At 38.7% G+C, this 21725-nt stretch overlaps 1 long non-coding RNA gene across 1 annotated transcript; it reads right to left on the bottom strand.

Moving 5' to 3' along the window:
• Positions 1-1463: 1463 nt before the first annotated feature.
• LOC119785138 lies at positions 1464-14596 on the bottom strand. The gene is made up of 3 exons (XR_005281015.1): positions 14478-14596; positions 14348-14402; positions 1464-1833 (listed from the first exon to the last, which is right to left on the bottom strand). It is a non-coding gene; the product is annotated as an uncharacterized LOC119785138 (long non-coding RNA).
• Positions 14597-21725: the final 7129 nt, after the last annotated feature.

Here is a 21725-nt window from a genome sequence, read left to right as displayed (position 1 = left end):
CACAGGTTTTCACAATTTATTTGTACGATTGTGATGTATATTAATTAATGTGAATTATTTATTTAATTTACTTATTTAACACATATATAAAAAGGAATATGTTTTTCATTTATTTTCCCCTAAGTTCTAACTTTACACTAAACTAATGTTACCTTTAAAAGCATTGTGTAATCCAAGAGGATGACGACGCCTTGGCCTTCACAACATAATAATAATAATTCACAACATAAACTGAGGCACTCCTGTGGATGTATTCTAAAGCAACACTTCAAACAAACCTATTTCAATTGGTGACACAACGTAGCAACCTAAAGCAACCTGCGAAAGTGCTGGTTTATCCTTCAAGACAACTTTATGTATAAACACCAATGGAATGTGCAGCGATCAAGCTGTTTAGAAGAAACAGTCACTAACTGAAAAATGCTTTGGTGCAAAATGCACACATTGTTTTTTTACTCCATGACTGGAGCAAATGACTCATAAGAGTGTCAATGTGTTAGGTTGGAGTAGGACCAAAGTGCAGACAAGAATGGTTAATAACCATGGTAATGGTTCTAAAAAAAAATAGAAAACCTACAAAAACATCTAACAATCTCTCATTCGTCATAAAATAAAACAAGTCTTCTACCAACATTGGAAAAAAGGCAGATGAGTGAAGAAAAAGTGTCAATTAGAATAAATTAAATGCAGTTTATAATTCAAAATATGCACAAAAAAAGTGTTTTGTAAAAACATGTCCTGAATTTTGGCAATAATAACATTTGCCATCATTTTGTTGGAAAGAGAAGAAAATTTCAAATGACTACAATCTGTACTGTAATGCAGGATTATTTTGCTGAAATTGGACTGGTGCATTTCCAGATGCAATGTAAATTTACAGTATCTCAATAACTTACCAATGATGTTTGGGATTGAGTACAATGAAGCCTGAAGAAAAACACAGCTGATGTTTAAAGTTACTGTCACATCCTTTGGAATATTTGTGAATAAAGCTGTAATATATTTTCTGGGCCATCCAGCCAACAAATCTGGCTCAGTTACACAAGTCTTTCATGAGGAAATGGACCAACATTTCAACTAACTGCTGTGAGATGGTTGTGGTAGGAGAACCCAAAGCACTTATTCGAGTCCTGGATATTGAAAGGCTGCCCTACAAAATAATAAGAAATATGAGGTTCTGGATATGAATGTATTTTTAAAAATCTTTGCTTTTATTTTAAAAGTAGCAAATACTATATACAAGATTGTGATCATTTTAACTGGCCTAAAAGTCTGATGAAAAAGCATTCTTTTTTATACAGTGTACAGTATGTAAACCTCTAATGTGCAAGTCTAGCAAGGACAAGAAAATAATTCAACACATATAAGGAGATTTGGGATTTTATTTAACTTAATAATTTGTAAAATTCAATTCTAGGTTTGTTAGGAATAGAATCATGTAGCAATACAGAGTCAGGCACTTGTTGGTGCATCACTATGCTTTTTGTCTTGGATGTGAGTGCTCCCTACCGGGGGTGTCATGCACTCAGTAACCATACTAAAATATTAATAGGCAGTTTTCCTCCGTGTCAGCAGCTTGTAATTTGATTTCTGGTTAAGGAATGTTGTTTTGGGTGGCAGATCTCCCCGCGAAAAACAGGGCCCCCCCTCGTCTCATTTTCCCCCATTTGGTCCCAGGGGGCGGTGGCCTTGTGAAAGCATGGTGGAGAGAAGATGCTCCTCCTTGGCCTGGTAAAGACTAGGGGTGCCAATGCGCAGCGGGGCAGGTGTTCTGAGCTGCACACAGGGGAGCCTCACCAGGCTGCAGTGGTTGGCCTACATCCATCTCTGTACCTGGGGAGATAAATGGGAAAATGTGACCCGAACAGTACGACATCACAGCCATGGCAGGGGGGTGTTCTAACAATGAAGAACAGGGAGGGTTCCCCCGCATCATTACTAAAAATGAGAAGCACAGAGCAATTAATTTTAAAGCTAAATGAATGTCTGCAGCATCTTCTCTGCTGGAATAGAAATAGATTTTTCTCCCAAAACAGAAAGAAGTCATAGTATTTCTGATTGCAGCTTAGATATAAAATAGGCTTCAACACTTTGCTATTTAATCTACAATTTTTGTCGTCATGCAAAAGTGACTTTTTTCAGCCTTTATTCTATAAAATGGTGTGATCTTTCGGCTGCCCTTTGTCTTGGAAGAAAAATTAATTCTCATTTGCATTACCACGTCTAAATGTCAGCCACCGATATTTTGTTAGACATTAGTAAAGCTGGCAGCAAGAGGCACTGGATAATTGCACTCAGCCTAGAAGAGGGATTTACATAATTTCAGATAGCAATTAAAGAATCCTTGGGAATTTTCTTCCTGGTCTCCCGCTCTGGCTCACTCCTTCAGCAGTACAAAAGAAGCTTTCGTTTACATTAAGCTCCATGCTCCTTGCTGTTCATTTGCATGAAATTAAAGGTTTTCATGATCTTGAACAGCGGGGTAACATTTAAAATGCTGTTTCAAAGCTTTCACCTTGGAATAATGAAATGCTTTGAGTTTTTTAGAAGGCAGTGGGAGTTCATTGACTGCCTGTCCACGACAAAACTTTTTCCGTTATCAGGCACTCGTACAATAAAACAGCTCAATAATGCTTACCATTATTGAAAAAATCAGGCTCTTTCTTCTTCTTTCCAAGGTCCCATTCCTCTCTAGTCTGAGAATGACTGGTCACCATCATTTTTGCCCCGCTTCTCATTTATAAAGGAAAGGGTGCTCTTTTTTTAGATTGTTATTATTCTTTTATAAAAGAATAACAAAATTGACTCTTCCTCCACTCCAGGATAAATTACATTAACTCATATGGATGGAAAAATTAAATTGTCTAAAGAGCTGTTCTAAATGAAATTTCTTTTTGTTTACACTTGTCTATACAAAATGACAAAGTAAATCTGTCTAAGTCTACGTCTAATACTGGGCGCTGGAGCATACATGCCAGCAGGCTACATTGCAGGATCGGAAGTGTCCTAGGCTCCTCCATTTCCCATGAGTCATTGCGAATCAACACGGATTAATCAACACAGACAGAAGTGGTGGATGACGGTGGCAAAATTTGTTTTTGAACAGCCAGTCTGCGTTCAGTCGCACCCAACATACGGCTAATCTCCCAAGCTTGTTCCTTCACAGCCTTTGTGAGGGTGTCAACCGCTGCCGACAGACTGATCAATGCCCAAATTGCCGCCGACGTCCTCTGTATTTGTAGATACATCAGGTATCCTCCAACTCCAAACAGGAGAAATCCGAGTATCATAAAACCAAAAACCCATACATCTTCGATATCCTCCACTGGCAGCATTGTAAAACACACCATCCTCCAAGCCTTCCAGGAGTCCATGGTGTATACCACAAAGTATGCCCCAGCAGGACAGGTCCCCTTTTTCCTGTCTTCCAGTTGAGAAAATTTTATCAATTACATTGAGATACCAGCTGACCAGATACATTGTTTGAGTTTGTGTGATATGAAGAGAGGGCTTATAAAAGACAAGACACAGCAAAGCATGGACAGATCAGGGAGTTGCAGAGCAGCAGGAAATGTGAGTGCCTCCTTCAAGAGTCAGAACAGGAATATGATTACATCATAGCAAGACAATGAAACGTAAAAGAAAGCAGAACCATTTACAATTTCTGTGGAGCAGGGATGGTTGTTCTAAAGAGTCTTTATGAATGAGTAGTCATAGCCTGGATGAAAATGAAAGTCAAACGAAATACAACATGAGCATTCAGATTGCCAGTGCTTTTTGATTTTTATCATCACATCCCTTGAACCTACCACATCCATTAGAGGTTAGGCTTATAAACACTAAGGAGTAATATGAAAGTCTGAGGGGTCATTGAGAGTTTCAAATGGGTTTTCATTGTGTTTTGCAAAGTTTATTTTGGAAAAGATTTTGGCAAGACTGAATATTTTTAATTTTTTCTTTGTTTAATCACCTATAAATCAGACTTGGTGACATTTAAAATAGTGGTTCCATCTGAAAAATATTCCTCAAAGCCCTTCTGTGATACAAATACAAACAATTGTATTTCCAATCTATAGTATGGGAGCTGTATTTCATTTAATTCAAATATGTAATTTCAGGTGGAATTTGCTCATAAGACCCTATGGGATTAAATGGTTAACCAAAAGATTGGTTGGACACATAACTTCCAATCAGATTAAAACCAAAAACTGTAAAAACTGTTATTAAAATGGCCACCGTCACCATCACTACCATGCAGTAGTCATACTGTCAGGTTGAGTGAAGGTTTGTAGAGGACCAAAATGCAGGCACAGAAACTGGGGTGGTTTCTTAGAGATTTAATAAGGAATGGTGGAAACAGAAATATAATACCAGAAGAAAAAAATTAAGTAAAACAGGGACCAGAACGAAAGAGAACACATTCTGTAGGTTAGGGAGGGAATGAAGAGAACTCAGCAACCAGTAACTGCAGAGGAGGTAGTATATATGCCAAACAGAGCAAACAATGGAGTAATCAATTAATTGGGGGCAGGTGTGGACAGAAGGAGCTAGAAGGGAGCTAGGGGAGAGGAGACTTGCACATGGGGGGGCAACAGAGAGTAGACAAGAAATACATGAGATCTAAAATACAACCAGAAAACAACTAAAATGACACAAAATGTAAATGAAAACAATTATATCAAACTTAAACAGAACCAAAAAGCCAAGACAGGGCAGAATCACAACACATTCATGAGTTTGTGGTTGGGTTTTAGTGAAAAACTTTCCACAATTCACTTTTTTTTTTATATCAAGCTAAGATTTTTATCTGGAACTCAGAAGTTTTTAGTTCAAGATAAGTGGAACCAGTTCTGGACCAAATCTTTCGATTTGGTCAGGTTGGGAGGGCAGTGTTTTTCAATCATTATACAGAACCAAAAGAATCAACCAAAAATATGCCATCATCTAATTTATTAAGTGAACCAAAAAGCTGATAGTCCACATTTGGATCTGAGGCTGAAGGTTGCAGACTTCTTATCTAGTAAATTAAGCATCTATCTCAGTATGATCGAAACTCAGTATGACCAAAACTAAAAGGGCAACACTTTAATTTTTAAATGAACTTGGAAGTGAATCTTTAAATGTTAAAAAATGAAATCTGTCCAAGGGACCTGTTAGTTATTGTTTCTGTACCGACACATACAAACACAAAAAATGACTTCATATTATGTCTTCAACACAGGCCTTAAGGAGTCAGGGTCAGTTTCACAAGGGTACTGCAGAATGGTCTAGAAACACCTATAAATGGTACCACTCCTTTGTTAAATCAAACCGAGTGTGCCTCAGCAGTTAAGCGTGCATGTTACAGCACTTCACCTACAGAAATTGCATACTTTGATAGTTTGCTATCTTTGTGTGCATTTAAAAGGCTATACAATGCAAAATATGTTGTGGTGACAATCTAAGAAACACAAAGAAAAAGAACTATAACGAACAGTAGGGCCTTGTTAAGACAATAAAGCTCTGTCACCTCACTTGGAAATAAACATAATACCTAATCTGAGCAATACGCTTTACATTTCTTTTTTGATTCTCCTTCCATCCTTAAAGATATCACAGAAGATTTTCACACCAGACATTCCACCGCTGTGAGATAAATTGTGACAGTAACTCAATATGAAGTGAAATAGCTGAGAAAGCCTTGAGTTCACTTGCGCTGACAGTGCTGTTTAATTCTGTCTCGTGCTAGCCTGACATTTCTGCTGCCACTAAATATTAAACATGTGTACCCGTTTCATTTGCATCTGGTAATGAGGTGGGAGACAGCGCCCAACTGGTCAAGCTTCTCTCACCAGAGCAGTATATCTGTGCTTCCTCCAACACTCACATGAAGTATTTAAAACTAAACATTTAGAGAGAAACTGAAACAAAGGTGGGAGGTTGAGAAATAGAGAATGATTATGCAAGAGTTTCTAGAGACCTACATCTATTTGTGAACATGTTTCCTAATATGGAGAGAGGCCTTACATGCAAGAACAAATAAACTTTGATTTAAAATCATTTTTAAAAGGTTGGGATAAGATTTATAGTTGAGGTTACAGAAACAGCAGCTTCAACTCAGCTTCGAGTAAGTCTTCAGGAAATAAAGGGCGCTTGACAAGGTGATGTGTGTGTTTTAATGTGCATGCTCCAGAATTCAGGATCCTGTCTGAAATGACCCCAAGCTCTCAAGGAGGGTCTGCTCTGCCTGACATTTTTCCCTGAATCTTTTAATATGTATCCCTTGCTGCAAAATGCATTAGCGGGGAGAGGAGAAAGAGGCACAAGAAGAGAGGGTTAAATGTGATTCCTTTAAATGTCATCACATCTTCATAATGCAATATATATTCATGATCTGGCAGTCCAGAAGGGCAGAAATCAACATTGTGTTTGGTAATCCAAATGTTTTATCCCAATTTTGATTTTCCATACAACTCCTGGAAGACATTGCAAACCAGACTGTGAATCATTTTCTTTGGCTTTTTATCTCTGAGAGGAATGATGGTATCCTAATGTCATAAAGAATTATTTTTTTCAGCAAAGTAGTTAATAACATTTCACATGACGTGCCTGGGTGTACTTTTAGAAATAAAATACAACTAAGTGATCTCAGTGCTATAAAGTTTGTATGAGATCTGGATGTGTTTGTGGTTGCACATGCACAAATAAGCTGATGGTGTCGATCGCGGTTGCAGTACAGATTCATCTTTTATGAATAGTGAAAGGTTTACCACAGTATATGCAATGTTGAATCCCCTCTGTACTGGTTGCCCTTCGGGTAAAAAATATAAAGGAAGAACTTTATTCTTTTCCTTCAGTCAGACTTTCATGAAAATACTCTTCCATAATCCCTAAACGAAACACTATTAAAGTAAACTTTCAACTTTGTTCTCTGTTTACATTCTGTGAGAAGAAACCCAATGAGCTCCTGTTATTAGCCTATTTAATGGATCCAAATCTTTGCTTTTAGGCCTTGTGTTACGTAATAAAGTGGTCTAAATCAAATATGATGGAAAAAGCTTGATGGGAAGGCAAAACAAACTTTTTACAGAAAAGCAAAACTATTGACGAAAGAAGGTAGACCTGAACTTGTTTGTGTAAAAAGAGAAAGGGGACCTTCTTGCTTCTTGTTAATTCCCTCCTATTAGCTGTTAAGCCCACTCAGCAGTCATTGAGAATTGTGTCCACTCACAGGCCTCCGGTGGGACTGCGTGTCCTGAGGTTTACTGTTGCAAGCTTGTCATGTCCACGTCAACAGCACTTATCGCCTTCTGTCTGAACGCTGAGACATTTCCCAGGCATTTAGCTGCCTGTTTGTCTTCTCTTTATTTCCCCTCCAAATCTGTCACATATAGTCTTCACCTGACACCTCACAGAGTGTTCCTATCTCAAACACTGTCAAAACAGGCAGATCCAACAGTAAGAGAAAGCAGCAGGGAACCACAGATTGCCAAGTGTTATGCACTGATCAAGCACTGGAAATAATGACCTGTGTAGGCAAACCAGTCTGGAATCATTTTCTTCATCAACACACGGTCTGCCACCCAAATAAGAGAGAATGAACACTTTCTGTCCTGGTAGCTTTTTGCGTTTCAGTTCTTTTACACTTTGAAATATCAAGTGCTGCTTTGTGCGGCTCTCACTCTGCCTTCCAAATCAATAACACTAAGTCCAGAGTTTTTGCACATCACTAAGGTTTTGTCTGTTCTTTTATTTTTTGGAGTAGAATCACTGGCATGCAAACAATGCACTTCGCAACGCAGGCATGGCAAGGAATCAAACCCTTTTCTTTGGCTCGTTTCTTTTTTTTTTTCTCTTCTTCTTTTGCCTTTCTCCACTCACCAAAAACCACATCTAGTATTTCAATAAGTGCTTGGTTTTAATACATTATTGATCTTAAGGTTGAACTACGGGCCACTGCATTACAAGAATTCTAGAGGCCATCATGGTGTGACACTCATGTACTTGTGAAAAATTATACCAATTATGAAATCAAACAACAACTACCTTAAAAAGCAATTGTCAATTTGTAAAACATTTTCCCCATAATGCTATTGGTTTTGTGGATACACAGGAGTGGGTGTTGGATGTTTGTCTTCCAAATACTGATTTTTTTTTAACACATTACAATTCTCTCTGCGATGCTCCCTCACTGAGGCACAGCTTCAATTGTGTCCATGCTGAGCAAATACATACTGGTAAGACAATAGCATTTACCATCGATTAGCCTTTATGAGCATCACAATGTCTTACACCACCAAGTGCACTTAAAAGCTTACATTAAAGCTTTGAATTATGATTAGTATACTACATACTAGTGCATTAGGAAGGGATGTATTTATTCTAATTTTGCAATGCCTCAAAACTAGCAGAGAAGAGAAAGCCATTTCTAGAGGCCATGCGCTGAGTGCTAGTGGGGTCAAGTGTAAGCCTCATCTAAGACAGTGGCTGCCTGCCTGTGTTTCCATATCACAACATTCAATCATGCAGTGCCCTCATGCAGAAACCTTTAACTCAATGCCCATGAATGCAGGGAAGCAAAGCTGACTGTCTACTCCAGCGTCAACAAGCTCTATTCTTGTATGAGCTACAGTTACTGAGTGTTTATTTTTGTTTTGTTTATGTACCAAAAGAAAAGCCAACATTTTTCTTTACAGATAAACTGAGCAGGCTGAAACAGGGATAACTGGTGGATCTAAAGAAGGAAGAATATCATTACAAAGTTCATTGGTTTTAGTAATTCATTTCAAAAAGGGAAATTCATCAGCAGTCACTAGACTATTGATATATTTCACATTTATTGCTGTTAATTTTGTTTTTCATGGCTTATAGCTAATAATATATTTAGGATCATGAATATTTTAGAAGACTTGTTTGTTACTTTTATCAGATATGATATGTTATATTTACATAACATAAATAACTATATTGTAGCATCAATCTGGACTTGACAGTCTTAGTCTCTTTCACCCACTGGAAGGATTGAAGGCCACAAAAGGTTATTGCTAGAGATGAAATTATCCAACCTTTTCATTTCCAATTCAAAATTAATATTACAGCTTTGTAATTTATATTTATTATATTTATTAGTCCTCCAAAACCCTGACCACCCAGGGTGCAGACCAGGAAGCAGAGTTGTAGTTTAACACACATCTCTGCAGCTTCTCTACTGTTACCCACTCTTTACTCCATCCAGACAGTGTCTTGCCCACGACCAAAATCTAATAAATTAGCAAAGATTCCCAAAGGAGTAAATCATGATAATCTAATTAAAATCAAAATAACTCAAATTGGGGAAAAAGTTAAAACAATTAAATGCGGTCTGTTTAACATAAGATCGCTTTCCTCTAAAAGTCTACTAGTTAATGACTTGATTTGTGATAATCACATTGACTTGTTTTGCCTTACAGAAACCTGGCTGCAGCAAGAGGATTATGTGAGCATAAATGAGGCAACTCCTTCAAGCTATTTAAATTTTCACATCCCCAGAAGTTCTGGGCGAGGAGGAGGAGTAGCAACAATCTTCCAGTCTGACTTACTGATTACTCCCAAAACAGTTAATACCTACAACTCTTTTGAACATTTAACCCTTAATTTCCCTGATCCAAATTTCAAGGCAAGAAAACCTCTTCTTTTTGTAACTTTGTATCGTCCACCAGGTCCTTACTCTGAATTTTTAGATGAGTTTTCAGAGTTCCTTTCTGATTTGGTATTAAATACTGACAGGGTCATCATAGTGGGAGATTTTAACATCCATGCTGACATTGAAGGCGATAGCTTAAGAGCAGCCTTTAATGCTATCTTAGACACTATTGGCTTTGTTCAAAATGTGAATAGTCCCACGCATTCTCATCTTCATACTTTGGATCTTGTGCTGACATACGGCATAGAATGTGAAGAAATAACAGTATTTCCTCACAACCCTGTCCTCTCTGACCACTTTCTAATAACCTTCAGGATTACTTTAACAGAGTTCTCCTCCCCCAAAAGAAGGTTCAATTTTAGTAGATCTTTATCAGATAGTGCAGTTATAAATTTTAAAGAATCTGCTTCACTTTCTCTCTCCTCTGTGTCACTGAGCAGTGCTGCAGAGTGCAAAAGTTTAGCTTATTCCCCTTCACAGGTTGATGATTTTGTTGATGGGGTTGCTAGTTCTCTGCGTATTGCCTTAGACAACGCAGCTCCTTTGAAAATGAAAACCGTTAAAAATAGAAAGCTTGCTCCTTGGTTTAATGCAGAGCTGCGTACTTTGAAGCAAAATGCTAGGAAACTGGAGAGAAAATATCGCTCCACAGGCCTGCGAGAGTCCTTCCTAGTCTGGAAAAATGGTTTACTGCTGTATAAGAGGACCCTTTGTAAAGCAAGAGCAGCATACTTCTCCTCATTAATAGAGGAGAATAAGAATAATCCTAGATTTCTTTTTAATACAGTTGCCAAACTCACCCAGAGCCATAGCTCTGTTGAACCGTCCATTCCACCTGCTCTTAGCAGCAATGACTTTATGGGATTCTTTATAAATAAGATTGATCTTATTAAAAATAAGATCATAAGCACTCCTCTATCCGCGATTGTACCTGAGGTAGTCATGGAATCTGAACTGGGTTTAGACTGCTTTGATCCAGTTGAACTCTCTGAATTAGCAAAATTATTGTCTTCATCTAAGCCTTCAACTTGTATGTTAGATCCAGTTCCAACCAGGTTATTTAAGGAGGTATTCCCTTTGATCTCCTCCTCCATTTTAGATGTGATTAATCTATCTCTGTTACAGGGATATGTACCTAAAGCTTTTAAGGTTGCTGTAATTAAACCTCTGCTTAAGAAACCGTCTCTTGACCCAGATGACTTGGTCAATTATAGACCTATATCCAATCTTCCTTTCTTATCCAAAATTCTTGAGAAAGTAGTTGCCAAACAAGTTTGCGATCACTTCCACCATAATGAACTTTTTGAAGAGTTTCAGTCTGGCTTTAGAGCTCATCATAGCACTGAAACAGCTCTGGTGAAAGTCACTAATGATATTCTCATGGCCTCAGATAATGGACTTGTATCTGTGCTCGTCCTGTTGGATCTTAGTGCTGCATTTGATACAGTTGACCATAATATTCTTTTAGAAAGACTTGAATATTTTGTTGGAATTAAAGGAACAGCACTAGACTGGTTTAAATCTTATCTATCTGATCGAATTCAGTTTGTTCATGTTAATGATAGATCTTCAACACGCTCAAAGGTTACCTGTGGAGTACCACAGGGATCAGTGCTAGGACCAATTCTCTTTACTTTATACATGCTCCCAATTGGTAGAATTATTAGACAGCATGGGATTAATTTCCACTGTTATGCTGATGATACCCAGCTATATCTGTCTATAAATCCAGATGAAGCTAACCCATTACATAGATTACAGGCATGTCTTGAAGACATAAAAACCTGGATGACTCTTAACTTTCTGCTTCTGAATGCAGACAAAACAGAAGTTATAGTCTTTGGACCAGAGTCTCTGAAAAAGAAACTGATTAGCCAGTCACTTCATTTGGATGGGATTAAACTGATTTCAGATAATAAAGTAAAAAATCTTGGTGTTGTTTTTGATCAGGACCTGTCATTTAAATCCCACATCAAAGAGGTTTCTAGAATTTCCTTCTTTCATCTGAGGAACATTGCAAAAATTAGAAATATCCTGTCCAGGGGTGATGCTGAGAAACTAGTCCATGCATTTGTTACTTCAAGGCTGGACTATTGTAATTCTTTACTATCAGGAAGTCCACAAACTGTAGTTAAAAGCCTTCAGCTGATCCAAAATGCTGCAGCCAGAGTTCTAATGAAAATTAAAAAGAGAGATCATATCTCGCCTGTCCTGGCTTCTCTTCATTGGCTTCCTGTTAAATCAAGAATAGAATTTAAAATCCTCCTTCTCACATATAAAGCCTTAAATGGCCAAGCTCCATCTTATATCAGAGATCTGATTGTTCCTTATGTTCCTAACAGAGCACTTCGCTCTCAATCTGCAGGTTTACTAGTGGTTCCTAGAATTTCTAAAAGTAGAATGGGAGGCAGATCTTTTAGTTATCAGGCTCCTCTCCTGTGGAACCAACTACCAGTTTTAGTCCGTGAGGCAGACACCCTGTCTACTTTTAAGGCTAGGCTTAAAACTTTCCTTTTTGATAAAGCTTATAGTTAGAGTGGCTCAGGTTATCCTGAGCTATCTCTATAGTTATGCTGCTATAGGCTTAGACTTTTGGAGGACATAGGGACCCCCATTTCATCATTCTGCTTCATTCTCTCTCTGTTCTCCTATTCTGCAGAATCTGTTAGTTCAATCTCTAACCTTCTGCTCTCTCTGCTTTTCCTCAGAGTAGCTTTGCCTCGTCTGTTCCTGTTTGGCTGTGACGTCATCCTGGAAAGAAACATCAGCTGTGCTGCTTCTATCAACACCCTTGTTTATAGATGTTGGAGATCGGCCTGTTTTCCAGTGTGGTCCTGTTTCTCTGACCGTGACTGAGTGGATGTGCTTTCTTCGTCCTCTGGCATGGGAGCTGCCTTGGAGCTCGTCTGCCTGGCTGTGTGTTTCCTGGACGGGGCCGCCTTTTACAGCTGCTTTTTGTATCTCTGCTTCTGTCTCCTTGAACCCCAGTCGGCCTCGGCAGATGGCCGCTCACACTGAGCCTGGTTCTGCTGGAGGTTTCTTCCTGTTAAAAGGGAGTTTTTCCTCTCCACTGTCGCTACAAGCATGCTTAGTGTGGGGGATTGTATTTGAGTCAATGAGTCAATGCAATCAACTGGTTTTCCTTAGATAGAAAACTTTGTATCAATTTGATCTGGTTGAACTGTAAAGTGCCTTGAGATGACATGTGTTGTGAATTTGGCGCTATATAAATAAACTGAATTGAATTGAAAAATTTGGGGACTGACTGATACCAATATTGACTCAATATGGTATCAGTATGCAGGGGTTGACGTTAAGTATTTTTACCACTTGCCCTTTGGGCAAGTGACTTTCACATTTCATTTGCCCAGAAACAATTTTTACTTGCCCAGTATAATATTTGATAAATACAGTTCCTAATATTCATTCTTGTATATATATCAATGAAACATGTTTGTTTTTTTAAATGTTTTTTGTAATTCAGTATTTTTTTAGTTTACAGGTTCCTGTTGTGTATCTGCATGCGTCAGATAATGAACTCAAGCCTACATTACCGTGTTAATATGCTTTTCAACCCTTCCTGCACATTCTTTTCACACTAAACTTTGCTTTAAACTGTTGTATGCTTGGAAAAATATAAATTGTAATGTTAAAAATCTAAAAAAAACTTGACAGGTTAAAAACTTAAGATAAATCACAAGACAGAAGTCAATGTCACAAATGAATAACTTTTATTTTTAAGTCACAAAATGTTGATACAAGATAATACTATTAATATAATGTGACTTTTCTTGAGAATCATTATACAGTTATTTTATAGAGGGTTTCCACAGTCTTACATAATTTCAGAATTCCCTGACTTTTAACTGACTCAGGATTAGTTTTCCCTGACAATATAAAAGCAGCAACAAGACAATAACAACATAACAGGTCACCAATTTAACATGTTTAGCTCTATAACATTTAAATGCACCTCTCCAATGTCTAAGAGAAAAACATTTCATGAACATTTTTAATGTATGACCTGCATCACTGTACAGAAGACTGCCAAATGATAGCCATATTTACACTGTGTGCCTGGCATACAATTATGCCAATTTTCCTAATCCCTGACAGATAATTTTTAATCTAGGGTTATCTGGGTGGTGGGTGAAATGGGTGGAGGGTAAAATAGCCTTGTTGTAGTTTTTTAGATTGCCAAGTCGAAAAAAATGTGTCTGATTCGCGCCGGACAAAAATCACGCCATCTGGCGGAAAATCATGCAGCTTTTTGAAATCACGCAGCTTTTTGAAATCACGCGAGAATGTGTACAAAACAACAAAAATGTCGCCGGCAACGCTTGTGGGTCGTTTTCAGCGAATGATGGTGATTTTAAAGTAATTTTGAGTGATAAATATATTTTTTTGCGATCATTAAACTTGCCCGGCGGGCAAATGCAATGAAATTTTGTACTCTCCCGACAATAAAAGCTACTTGCCCCGGGCGATCGGGCAATGGTTAACATCGAGCCCTGGTATGAATCATACTTTTATTACTCATTTTGTTGCGTGAAATTTTATAAAATGCTTCTTGAAGTGATTTTACCCAAAGAGCAAAAAAATATTCAACAATTGGTATGCAAATAGATTAGGTCAGAGGACTCAGAACGTAGCATCCAGAATTCAGGCGAGACAGACAGTTATTACCTTAAAAGGCGTTTATTGAATCAACAAGCGGCTGCTCGCCAGCTGAGGCGATTCTCTGCAAGAATGGAGACTCAAGTCAGTGACTTCAGAACTCAAACAGGGAACGACAATGAGCATGAAAGCCACCAACCTGGAAAAGTTAAGTCTCAGCCTAGAAGAAGGAGTGTAGTCCAGAGGAGTGGAACTCCGTTGCTTGTTACTGAGCCGGTACCAGATATCCACAACAGGGGCGGCCAAAACTCAGAAGTCCGGGGGCAGAAACAGGTCAGGATCAGACAGAACTAACACAACAAGGAATGCTAGAATTAGTCTGACTTGAAGCTTGAATAATCTGGCAACAATGGCTGTGAAACAGTGGCTTAAATAGCAGCAGGAACAGGTGAATACGATGAGATAATGAGCGCAGGGCAGAGCAAAGCAGATGAGAGAAAAAAATAGGAAAACCCAGCCTATGGTGCCAAGATCATGGCAGATTACCCATTTATTATGAACCAAGTGTTTAGAAAACTCTACACTGAAGCTGAAAATAATTGTCGTTCTATTGAGTTGTGCTGTACAAATAAATTTGCCTTGACTTGCCTTGAAGTGGGGGTTTCTATCAGTATGGCTGTAGCTATCGATTATTCTATTACTTAATCTGTCAAATATTTTTTTTATATAATATATAAAAAGAGATACTTTCAACATATTTCATTTCAAAATAAACATTTATTAATCAATTTTAACATTTCAGCCCTCTCTATCAGCATACTAATATAATACAATTTAGATGCCGTCTGTTACGTACATTCCAATTTTTGTTTTTGGGCTAATGTCAGACTGATTTCCGATATCAATGTTGTTTTGGGATATCCCTATTTTTGTTTGCTGGCTGTTCGCAAGGAGCTTTATCTATGCATACCACCGAACGCTGAAGGATAGGTGCTATTTTAAAAGGACCTTAAGAAATATGGATAGAAGCAGTCTTGGGAAAATGGGAAGCAAAAACTGGATGGTTGCACAGAGGTACTGTAATTGCCTTCTTTAAAAAGAAAGTAATTTTCAAGTTTTATTTTAAAATCATGGTTCCAAAGTCTGAGGGAAGAGTGGAAAGTCCACACAATTGCCTACCAGGACATTTTACTTCATGCTTGTTTGCCTTTGTTGACAGTACTGTACATATACTGACTTCAATCAATATGCTATTACTTTGCTGGATTTGCAAGCAAGCTGGGCTGACCGTGAGTCTATACGGTCACATATAGAAAAACATCAAGAAGAAGATGAGAGACACTACAGCCAACAATGTAAATGAGCTCAAGGCTGTTATAAAAGAACTTTCCAGTCCATCTCCATACCACACTGCATTGACACAGTAATTACATTGAAATTTACTCTTGAAATACAGCTGTCCCTTTGTACTCAAAATGTAAATGGCTCTAGCTTTATCAAATAAATTACAGATTTAAAATAACTTTTTGAGAATCTCCTACTTCATTGTGATAGATGGTGGAATGAAAAACTACAATTACGGTCAACTTTATTGTTTCCAGCCTAAATCATTCGTGTGACATCTAAATGACATTTTAATAAAAAAATTGGACAGGTTATTTGCTGCAGTATCCTAAAAGATGTAATAGGTTGGAATGTTGAATTGCTAGTGTCTTTTGGGAAGGGGGGGGGTCGTGCGTTTGACGGGACACAAAAGTGTGAACCAAATAAATGAAGTCGAGGTAGTATTACAGTGTGTTATAAGAAGGAGCGAGAGTGACAAGCCCGTTCCTCCCATGAAGCAGCTGAGCTGGCATTAAACAGACAAGACATCCCGTTCAGTCAGTTATCAGCCCAGGAATAATGAAGGAACAGGCCGGTAGACCAGGACAAGTCACCCTAGTCAGCCAAGTGGAGAATTTAATTTCGTGCAGGTTTCTCTGCAGCCAAGCATTTCCCCATTGGAGGTCCACCGGTGCCTGAGCATGGACATCTCAGCAAGCCCGACACTGAGTCTCTGCAGCGCTGACAAAGATGTGTGGTGATGGATTTTAGAGTGGCTGGGGGAAGAGGGTGGACTTAGGTTTGGCAAGGGCTGTTAAAGAGGAGAGGGAATGATGACAAGCCAACTTCAGAGAAAAGTAAGAAAGCAATCACTCGTGTTCCTCATTTTTTCAGGGCACGGTTGCTTTATTAAATCAAAGGAAGTTAAATGAAAAATGGGTCCTGTCTCACCTAAAGATATGTAGAAAGAAGATAATATTGTCTGTGTGTAATGCTACCTTTGCTCCATTATCAGGCACTGACACGGCTGTTGGGTCCAGGTGGCAGAACTGCTAAGTATATGAACTTTGGAAACAGACATATACCACTCAAAAATTGGTGACTTTAAGATATCTGGATTGTGTGAAGCTTTGAGCTACTAATTTAGTTTTCACCTCCTTCCTGTTTTTCTGTAAAAACACATTTATAATCTTATAACATTTTTGTTATAAATATCAAGGCTGTAATTAACTACTTCTATAGAATTTACAACATCAGTGTATTAGAAAGAAGTGATCGTAAAACAGAACTGATATTTTTAATTAGCATGGGAATCTTTAACTATATATCAGTTTTCCTACACAGCCATAGAAAGTCCCACAACCTGCCCACATCCCACATAAGCTTCAAAGCACCAACTACAGCAATACTCCCCCAGAACTCTACCTCTGCCTGATATAAGAACATTCTTCTATGTTTGTAAAATATTGGGACCAAAGTCATTTTCTTTCGTTAAGTGAAAAACTTGCCAATTACAGCCGATTCTGATTGAAGCTTCTAATTAATTGATCCTTGGCTCTTTTATGTGTGTGTGAAACCAGTAATGCTCTTTGATCTAGCCATTATCCCCTCAGTCATTGGCCAAATGGCCCTCAACTTCCCTGAAGTAAAGTCTCTGGAGCACTTCAAAGTTCCTTTAAATGCTCCGCGATAATGCAGGACCCAAAGAAATTACCCATCAAGGGATTGAACGACCATGAACCTGTTAGGTTACAAGAAAAATCGTTCTACAGCAAATGCCCTTCTGATGTCTTCTCATGTTCTTTACATGTCTCCGACTCATATGCAGCATCGTAACACCCCTTTAAGTATGCTATTCATTAGCCTTAGCTCAGTCTTCAACACCACCCTTCCAGGCATGCTGGCCCTGAAGCCCCCCATCCTGGGTTTATCTTGTTTATTGGCCAGAAATTTTCTTACCAAGTAGCCCCGGCTGATAAAAGAGAACCATCTATGCAACTGATACTAAACTTTGGCTCACCACAGTGTTATGTTTTCTGCCCTGACCTGTTTATTCTCTTGACAAACGACTACTCTGCTACTCACAAAACAAATATGGTTGTGAAGTTCGATAACACGACTACTATGATGTAACCTGACTCCGCCAGATGGATTTGCTCCGCATATCCATCTGGAAACCTTCCGTTGAAGTAATTTTGGGAAGGGGCGAAAATACTGGTTAGCTGATTGGCCTATGTTGGTGATAGACAGGCCAAATAAACGAATTAGATCAACGAAGCATATGACGTACTAACAGCCAGGCTACTCTTGCCGAAACCAGTCGGGAGAAGAGCAAAAACATCTTTTCCTCTGAGAAAAGCCTCCAGAGCAGCGTTTTGCTCTTCTTTCAGTGAAGAAATACTCTGTAATTCCGATAAAACTTGGTCGATAGCCACGCTAACGCTACTTTCATCGGCTGAAGCCGCCATGTTCTTTAGACTGAACTGTCGCGCTTCTCGTTGCGTCACACCTCAACCCGCCTCAAAGCCAACGCTGATTGGACATTCGTTTGGTGAACAGCTCCAAATTTTCTTCAACGGAGAGTCTCCAGAGTGATTAGCGAGTGAAATCTGGAAAGCTCGCAAGATCAGGATGGTCTCACAAGGCTAACTATGATGGGCCTCATATCTAACGATGAAACCTACTATAGAGTAGAGGTCCACTATCAAGTGGATAAAGGATAAAGAGTAGTGCTCTAGGAATAGCCTTACCCTGAAAACCAATGAGGCCACAGTGGAGTGCAAGAGCTCCAGAATGACTGAACACGCTGACAATACTTCCCAACTGATGAAGAAGGAATCAGCTTTCTCAGGAAGCTATAAATGACTGGTCAGCCGCTCACTTCTTCCAGTCAAGATATCTCAGCAGACAACATCATATGACATGACCAAGGGGTCGTGCTATTTTAAAAACTAATATAACAAAAAAAGAGAACGATTTCTCTGATAAGGGAATAAACAAAACTGGTTTATTTTTAACCTTTTGCCAATATGTGATATTATTCACATATCGGTTTGATTGTTTTAATCTAGAAAAGTTTTAAAGGCAACGTTTTAGTTATTTAAGTTTTTTCTTTATAGGGGCCAAATGAATAAGTTAATATTTGATGAAAGCACTTTTTTATTTTGAACAAAGAGAATTTTTTGGGAAATTGTTTCCTCTGTTACAGGTCTCTGACCTGAAAACAAAGAACAGTGGGTGTTCTTTTAAACTCTTGTTTTGAGCTGGCAAAATGTACTGTAATTTTTTTGTTGTTGTTGTATCTGCTCTTTGTGATACGTTCTTGCCAGGTTTGATTGTAAAAATTATTTCCATTCTTTGTTGGTAGTGCCATAAAATGAATGAAGAAATCTATTCAGCAAACAAAGAAGAAGGCCAAATGAAAAGGCAATGGCCAAAAACAAAATAAGTGTTAATCCAAGTCTATAACAAGAAAGGAAGTTCCAGTGAAGGCACTGGCAGTTCAGCTTGTGTGCATTTTGAGAAACAATAGCCCTTGTTATGTGTTGCTACAAACCATTAAACTGAAGAAAAACTACAGGAGTGTTCACTTTTAATAATGAATACTTTTAAGAAATATGCTTTCCACAGTATGTTGTCTTGCTGAGAGTGAGATGGTGATAACAATGCTTTATCATGTAAAAAAAAGGATAAAAAGGCCCTTCCTCTGAATTTAATTTGCTGTATCATGAAAGTAGATCTATAGCACCTTTTTGAAAATTTACTTCAGTTAGGGTGACCATATTTTCATTTGGGAAAACCAGTACACCTTGGGGGGCGTGGCGCGGGGGGGGGTGGTGGGGGATGGTGGTGGGGGTGTGGTGGGTTGTTGGTTTGATTGAAAGAACAAATGTCTCATCATCGGGATTTGCTCCGTGATGAGAGGAAATGTAACTTGTTAGTAGTTGTTTTAATGGTTATTGAGTCAGATATGTGGCGGTAATGTTTGGTTTATCTAAAGGTTTTTATCTGTTACTGTGTAAATGACTTTGGCTGTAATTTAAGGACAGATTCTAATAAATCTGCAGAGTGGGAACTATAAATCTGATAGGAGTTTCATTTTTTTATTGTTGTTTTGCACAATATGCTTATCTAAGTATTTTTTGTTGTTGAATATTAGAGATTTTGCAGATACATTTTGTATATACATTGTTTAGATTTACTTATATATTTCTTACCCTTTTATAGAATAGAATAGAAAATCCCTTTATTGTCCCACAATGGGCAAATTTACAGCAGCAGAAAGATTATTGAAAATGGTCACACAAATGAGGACCTTAGAAAAATGTATAAGAATAACATAATAGGGAAGAGTTAAAATATAAAAAATAAAATTCTGTAAAGTTTTTTAACAATATAAAACTGGGGAATAAATAACCAATATGCAGCTATGGACATTTTTACAGTAATGGATATTTGAAAATAGCAGCCACATCAGAGATGTGCAAAATTACAGCAGCATGTTATTTAACTGACTAAGGTTTCTATCATTACATTTGATTTTATTTGTTCCTGCTCCCGGTGGTTGGAACCTTTATTCCACTCTGGATTCTTGTGAGTGTAGTCTTTGTTCACTTTAACTTTTTAAAAAATAAATAAATAAACAAACAGTTTTGAAAACCTCGGTATTCATTCTTTTCCTGCTTTGTGTGTCAACTTTCACGGTTGCTAAGCAACAGAGCATACGGCGGCAAAACCCGCCGAAGGGAGGACCTGTTCGAATTTACAGCCAAAACTCTTCCGGCCTCCTTATTTTCAAGGACTTCGAAGGATCCAGTCTAGGTAGACCGCGTCCTTGGAGGATGCGTCCTAGGTTTTTTCGAACAGCGCCTCTGATTAAGAACAGGGCTGCCCGCACTGACGCGGCTCAGGGATTACGTCACACGGAACGTTGTGCGCAGTGAAATCAGGACATTTCCTCACTTTCTAAAAAAAACCCGGGACGCCCGGCACAGGACGTGAAATACGGATATGTCCCGGGAAATACCCTACTTCAGTGTCACAGGACATTGGCAAAATAGTGTGCATATATGTATATATGTGGTCTCATTAAATACTAGGCAGGCTTAACCTACCTTGTAAATTTCAGGAAAAAATGTTGGTAAAATAAGCAGTATAAGAAAGCCTATGACTCAATGCCAGTAACATTGATCCTGGAACGCTGAAGCACTCTAAGAACTTTCATTGCTAACACTATTGGGCTGTGGAAAACCCACAGCCCCATATTCCTTGGTATATTTCATCAAATATGTGGAATATACCAAGGAAATGATGATGGTCGGTCCCCCTCGTTTTTCTGCTCAGCCAAAAAATCAATAAGACTGCCTATGGATACCGAATCAGAATTGAGGCCGCTATCAGCCACCTCGAGTGCATGGATCAAGCTGTATGCTAAGAGACATTAAAGGCCACAAGGAAAGCAGCAACAGCCAAATACCTGCAACGAGGTATTTGGCAAGTTCAGAGGTCAGCTCAATGATAAGAACAAGTTCCAGGCAATCAACAGCTACGCTTTGCGTGTAATCAGATACCCTGCTGGGATAATAAGTTGGCCTCAGGAGGAAATTCAGGCCACTAATGGAAAACACCTAAGCTACTCACCACGCTGAGTGGATTCCAGCGCAAATCCAGTATCCACTAACTACACACTAAGCGCAAAGAAGGAGACAGCATCAGACCATCAAACTGAAGATGAAACAGCCAAGCTCCAAGAATACATCAGGAAGATGACCCCGATGGATTACGGCTTAATCCCTTGGAAATAAAGGAAGTGGAGGAACCATCATGGGAGGAAAAACCCTTGCCTGGGATGTACCACTAAAAGGTGGCTGATTTGACATAATCCTACCAATGGTTATAGAGGGCCGGGCTGAAAGATAGCACAGAAGTACTGACCATGTCAGCACAGGAGCAAGTCTTCATTACAAGAGTAATAGAGGCCCAGATCTACCACACCAGGCCAGATCCCAGGTGCAGGCAATGCAATGAGACCCTAGAAACAATCCAGCACCTCACAGCAGGATGTAAGATACTGCCAGGAAAGGAATACCTGGAACATCACAACCAAGCTGGCATGGTGTAAAAG

Source organism: Cyprinodon tularosa, unplaced genomic scaffold, assembly GCF_016077235.1.
Source record: "Cyprinodon tularosa strain WSP-4 unplaced genomic scaffold, ASM1607723v1 ctg240, whole genome shotgun sequence".
Lineage (NCBI taxonomy): Eukaryota > Metazoa > Chordata > Actinopteri > Cyprinodontiformes > Cyprinodontidae > Cyprinodon > Cyprinodon tularosa.
This window is presented reverse-complemented; position numbering and strand designations above follow the sequence as displayed.